This window comes from Mastigoproctus giganteus, chromosome 14 (genome assembly GCF_048544385.1).
Source record: "Mastigoproctus giganteus isolate SK-2022 chromosome 14, ASM4854438v1, whole genome shotgun sequence".
NCBI lineage: Eukaryota > Metazoa > Arthropoda > Arachnida > Uropygi > Thelyphonidae > Mastigoproctus > Mastigoproctus giganteus.
In genome coordinates, this window is record NC_143588.1 from 43,505,771 (window position 1) to 43,512,876 (window position 7,106).

Sequence of the window (7,106 nt, forward strand, 5' to 3'; positions counted from 1 at the left end):
ACTAGAATGTACACTTTGAAAACACCTTCAAGAAACTAAAATACTTGATCCACCAACCTACCTTACTGTGACATATTTCCGACGATGAGGAAAAAAGTCCCTTGAAAACTGTAACATCAAACAACTGCTTCTAGCAATGCGCAGAGCTGCATAATATATGCTGATGCTCAAACAACAGCGCAACTCCATCTTAGCAAATACCCTACCACCATTTCCAACTTTGCTGATGGATCCTACAGCAAGTTCTAATGTGATATTCAAGGATTAGTCCGAATTCAGTCTATAATCCGATTTAAGACATCCTTATCTGGAGAAAGAATGGCGAGACTAGTCTGTAAACTTTAGGGAAAGGGGCCACAACGGAGAAATTGTCGATGTGGGCACACATGATGGCTAACTCAAAGGAGATTTAATTTGAGTGATTTATTAAGGTTTTAAGAGTGGTGGGACTTTGCAGTATATAGATACTGGTTGAGCACATTTCAATGATTATTCAACTGAGTCAAGTGAACTTAACTGTAAAATGACTCTCTTGTCCTTTCTTCTGTTTTTTCGTGCCGAAAGACAGCAATGGTCTTAATTCTGATAGCAGAACAAACTTACATTTGTAAAGAGTTGCACTGGTATTGTACTCTTTCAACAAAGCTACAGATCAACTCCGAAAACTGCAGATCACAATCAACAACGTCTTAATAATAAATAGATATAATATAGTTAGGGAATATAATAGTTAGTTCGCTGTCCTGCTTATGATTATCCTGATTCCAAACATCTGTCTCTCTCTCTCAAAGCCTTAACCTTTCAGGCTCTTTCTTATATTGAATACAAGGAAAACCACCCACATTCTAGGGCCCTGAAAAATAAAGAGAAATAGAAATGCGAAAAAGAAAAATGGTGTATTAAGAAATTTTTATTTAATTATTATTATTTTTTTAAATACATTTCATAATTGTAATTATACTTAAACCTATTTAAGAAGCTGTATAATTGTATAAATTACGTTTATGTAAACTCGTTTTTTTATCATCTTACGATGTTTCACTAAGACATTGTTCCTTTTCTCGGCTACTCGAATATTCCCATAGAAAAATAATCTAATTACAAGGCTAGTCTTCCATAGACAAAACTCGCGTAATAAACCTTTAAAAAAAAAAAAAAAAAAATATTAAGAAAACTTTCTAGAATAACAAAACTGCCATTATTCACACTTGGTTTTATGTAGGAGGGTTGCATTTTTGAAAAGTTTCTTTTCTGCATTGTCAGCAATATTATTTCTGTCTTTCTTTGCCTCGGCCAATTATTAAAAAAATCGTAGTGCTAAGACGCCTCTAAAAATAATGACAGGCTTAATGTTTTGCTAGCAAAGACTGGGCGATAAAAAGACGGCAGACAGGAAAACAAAGGACGGCACTTGTCTCGAGCTTAATGTGTGTGCAGTCTTACTTCCGTTTGCAGTCTGTCTTGAGCGCGTGACAAATGAAAGTACGCTTGAGAGGTGATGAGCGCAGAAGACACAGGTAACGAGACGCAGTCTCCTTTTGTTGTCATTCAAAGCACGCATTTGTTAACCGGAGTTCGTTAGCTGTAAACTTCCAACAATGGCTCTCGTGCTGGCTCGTGGAGTGACACTACTTAACTTTATGATGATGACGAAGTTAACAACCACCACGAAACGTAGAGACTGTAAACAGTTCTTCTAAAACCTAAAGAAATAATTCTTCATTATGAAACATTATCGTCTTACGTGATACATGCAAAAGAAGGAACGTAATATGAGGGAATTAGATTAAGTGACATTGTGGATAACAAGGGAAACCATAAAAACTTGTAAAACAATATCCTAATATGACAGCAGCCCGAAAGGGAAAAAAACACGCTAAGTCTTCATATAAAACCATTGCCAGGCAGAAAAAAAATTAATCTTCATAGAATTCTTATTACGACACTCAGACGTCTTCTTGTAATGAAGGGTGGGAGCAGAAAGAGGGGGGAGTGGAGGATACTGTCCGTTTCTTAAAAGCAAGGCTGCCAGACGCACTGGGAGCGTACTGATCGTGTTCAGCAGTGCAAATCCACCTTGCCGATGTCTGTGGGTGACGTCATCGTACCTTGTGCGCAGGTGCGGTAGTCTGTTGGACACTGTTGATCGTAGAACCGGTTTTGAACCTCGAGTGGTTTGAGAATAGGGGGATCGTTTGCGGTTTCCGGCTATTAGGGGTGAGGGAAGAGATTTAAGTTTGTCTGCTTGACGGAAAAGGGGGGTTTCTGTAGTGGGATACCGACTGCGCATGTGTTGATTCTAAAAAAAAAGAAAAAAAAAAGCGGTTCTTGATTTTCGAATAAGCTCTGGATGTTATGTACATATGATTTATTAAATTTTTCCACTTCGACCCCCTCCCCCAATTGTATTGATTTAAAAATAATAATGATTCTACCCCTTAACAGCTGTAAGTGTCCGTTAGCGTTTTTTCGCTCGCGCAACCCTTCGGAAAATTCGGCATCTTTTAAAAACAGTAATGCACTACTCGTCACTCAAGTTTCAAGGAAGAAGAATGGATGGACTTACCTAAAAACCTGCTTGTGTGCATAACTGTGACATCTATGGACTTATGATTAACGTGACAAATCGCTGTTTTGTTTGGGTTGATGCCCGAATGGTTGGACGCTGTTGGCAATAATGAACACAGGAAGGTACACGACAGGGCTGTGGTGGCATTAGACGAACGAAACGATCGACGGATCCACCAACTATTTTGTCACAATCCACAAGACTTCCATCACCACAATGTCGCTCTGTCTGCGTTTGTGTGGGTGAAGTACAAGTAGCAGACGATTGCGAGAAGCAGGTTGCATCCTCGGCATAAGTTGCCTCGTGTGCCCATGACGCCATTTCATCGTCTTCAGTGGTGCCTGGTGGGCACCCTTACTGACAACAATGCTATCGTGTTGTCTTTAGGGATGAATCACGTTTTTGTTTGGGATCCAGTGATGGCCGTATGCGCATCTGGAGACGCTAGGACAGAAGTCATCCGGCCTACATAAAAGAGCAACAGTACCTGACCAACCCAAAAATCGTGGTATGAGGAGCCATCAGTTATCGCAGCTGATGGTATTTGATAGCACATTGATGGCAAGACATTGAAATCATTCTAAGACCAGTGCTTCTGCCCTTTATACGCTATGTTCCAAATGTTATTTGCCACCAGGACATTGTCCATCTATATACGACTCTCATATACCGACAGTGCCTTGATATGGACAGTTCCTTGGATTGTACCTTCATCAGAACTGTTGCCCAACGGATACAGTTGTTGATGAATGTTCACTGACCTCCACTTATCTGTTGGAAGTCAGTCAAAATCTCATCATATCAGAGCTGTTGTCCAACTCACAGCAGAGGTGCAAAAAGCATTTCATATCTATCATTCCACATATTTTTAACTCAAAGAAATACTTGAACGAAGACGTCATGATTATTTCTTTCTGCAGGAAGGAAATAACTTGGAAAACACCAAGCGTATCGATCTTGGAGATTAGTTGTGGTAGGAGATTTTTAGGGGAAAAAATTGCTGCTTCAAAGGTATGGCAGAAAGATTAATATGATAGATTGGTCTTGATATGGAAAACAGATACTATTGGACGCCACTTGGATTGAGAACCAGTCAGTTCTTTGCATTAACTCACATTTTTGGTTGTCTTTTCTTTAAAGTGCCGAAGAAAAAGGTAAGAGTGGTATTCCAGACGAGTCCTGAATCAGGATCGCGCTCAACAGAAATAACTTTCAATCCTAAGTACTCCATCCTAGAAAACCTCATCTGACTCTTGCAGATATGGACAAAATATATATTAATTCAGAGAGATTAAACCGTATTCTCCCATCTTTGGCTGTAATGACTCATTCAGTGCCACTGGAAGACTTATTTTTCTAGTAGAAGCCTGAGATACGTTTCATTCGCTCCATTTAAAGCATTGGTGAGTTCCGTTGACGAAGAAGGCTGCATTGTTCTAAATCTGTGTTCTGTTTCATTCCAAAGATGTTCAGTTGGGTTGAGGCGCGAATTCTCCTGGCTACTGCAGTGTTACAATGTCTCTGGAACACTGCAGTAGCCAGGATAGAGTTCAATCGTTGACCTTGGAGCGTGTTGTAAAAGCATAAACATACATCTTAAAAGTATACACTGAGTGGAAGACAAAAGGGGAATGCAGCTCTAAAAAGAAGTGCGTAAAATGTCTGTGCTCCAACAACGAGGCCGCAGGAATTTAAAGCGAATTGCGTGTCCAAAGAGGTCTATTGCGCAACAGATGACTGAAGAATTCAATTTAGGAAAACAAAGACCGAACTACGCTGGATGAAAATCGTGCTATCCTCCTATAACACAGGTTAACTCACCGAGCACTATTATTATTGGCAAAATGAGGCCAATATTGAAAAACCAGTTTGTTCTGGAACAGCCCTGACAAGCAGCATGGATTAAGGACCGGATAATTCGACTGCCGTCTGCATACAAGATAATCGTTCCTATGCGAAAAGAAATTTTGTTAATTCTTCTTTAAGTTTGAATTGTTCCATTCGCTGTTATCAGTTTTTGAACTGTGCATGTCCTTTACGAAATCCCTTATTCTACAGGGCATTTCCCAACCCCATACCGATAACGTTGGAAAACAGTTTCTCTGCAATGTCAACATGCTTCACTGGACTGCTAGAGTACTAGGACCCCTGGTGGGCATGGACCAACGTTCCACTGGTGACGTCTACCTTCAGCTCTTAGGAAACCATGTGCACCCTGCCATGTTTTATTTTTCCCGGACAGAAACGGGGGCACAGATCCCTACGGTGGTCTTCAGACATCTAATGGAGTCAATGCCTAGGCGAATAGCAACGAACGGTGCTCCAACACTGTATTGAACTCGTATTTGGACAAATTCTTTTGTAGGTGGTCATAATTCAGTGATCATTCAGTGATGTATGAATTATCTTGAGTGCATTTTTCAAAATACTGACGAAAAATCGTGAATTTTTAAGAGTTACTAGATGTCCCCGATTTTCAGGGAGAGTACCCAGAACTGATTATATGAAATCCACAGACATTTGGATAATACTTATAAAATAAAATAGCTAATGCTATTGCCTTTATTGACATTACATGTACTTAGGACTGTCCCATTCTCTCTGTTGTTGGTATTAGTACTAATATTATTCCCATATTAAAAAGTACCTTAAATTTTTCCAAGGTCTCCTCTTTATCTTCTATAATGAACCTTCCCATATTCCCTTCCAACCTATTTGTTGACCTTTCTGTTGTGATCCACAAGTGTTCCTCATTCAGTACACCCATTAATTTCTTTCCACTCCCAATCTGTAAACTACTCCTGGGTTTCTGTTTAAAAAATTCAATTTGTCAATATTAAACTTTAGCTACTATTTTTCAACCACACTTAGAGTCGGTTCTAACACTCTTTTAAGCAGCATAGCCTTCTTTCGGTCATTAATCACTCTCCTAACCTTTAATTTCAGCACTGAGAAGGCATTAGAATCTAGTGGACCCATTGCATCCTCAACTAAAGATAAGGTCGACTTACTTTCATCCTAACTTTCTTTTTTAGGATGATTTCAGGAGATGGTTTACAGGGAACTTGGTAAATCATATCCTGTCATACTCAGTACACTCTACGCGATGCCTCCTCTGGTTTTCCAACAGAAAGATGGTTGAAGAATCCAGAACAAGCTTGATTCCAAGAAAACTCCACATCCTGATGGTATTTCTCCACTTGTTTTAAAAACCTATGCTCCTGAGCTTACTCCTGTTCTGTGTCACCTTTTTACAATTTCTTATTCCACTGGTGGTTTTTCTTCTGCTTGTAAATTTACTCATATCCACAGCCAGTTCCTAAAAAGGGTAGCAAATCTCTCTCATACGATTATCACACCATTGCCCTTACCTCAATTTTTTTCAGATAATGGACAAATCCATCAATCTCCAACTCTTATACTATCATGAAATCTTCCACTGATCAATTATCGCACTATGGATTCTCTCATTTACGATACATGTGTGATATATCTGTTTATGTTACTCGTATTTGGACAGATTCGATGGAATACTTCGTTGAAACTGGAACAGTTGCATTGACATTTCCAAAACATTTGATCGTGTTTTTGTAATTGGATATCCAGTTTTCTATCTGACCCCTTACTGCGGGTGGCGGTAGATGGTTCTCTGTCCTCTAACTTCACTGATGATGGTGTTCCTCATGGTTCAGTACATAGTGGAAAACGTTTTCTTTACTTTTTCCCACACAATTTTTCAATCCCTTTTATATTAATAACCTTCCTCCACTGACTAAAAAATTGATCAGTGCTCAACTGATCCTTGAAGGATCAGTTCAGCACTGATCAATGTCCCTTTTTGACCATCCCTGTCTCCAGTCCTTCAACCAAACTTTATTCTACTGATGGATACTCCCTGTTGTTCCGAACCCCTCTAATTTACCCAATAATCTCTTATGAGGAACTGTATCAAAAGCTTTACTGAAATCTAGATGTATGGTCCCTGCAATATGGGAAAAAGAAATAATTGCCGGATTTCTGTTGGTCCTATTTTAATGAAATTTGGAATGGCTCGACATATATTGGTGAAAGGTTCAAATATAAAAATTCATTAAAATCCATGCACTGGAAGTCCCTCTGTAACATGCGGACGGATAAAAAGAGACTTCCATCTGGTGTTTTTCAGGTGGGTAGTTTGAAGAAATTCCAGAAAGATCTAGAGGCAGATCACCCCTTTACGAAACCATGCCAACACCCTTTTAGGATGCCATGCTTATCGAGATAGACTTGTATTGCCTCTTTAACCATAGATTCCTGTCTTACCAACCACGGAAGTCAAGATCACTGGTCTATAATTGGCACTCACTTTAGGGACTCCTCGTATGGATTGGATTGGTTATTGGGAAGACATTGGAACTTCTCCAGTTCAAGGGAATAATCCTTCAATCTAAGAAAAGAGACTCAAGTCCAAATTGAGAAGTGGCATTCTTTATCTTGTTCTTTACTCTTTTGGTACTTCTCAACTGGAAAGAATGAGTTTATATTCCAGGATCCCTTA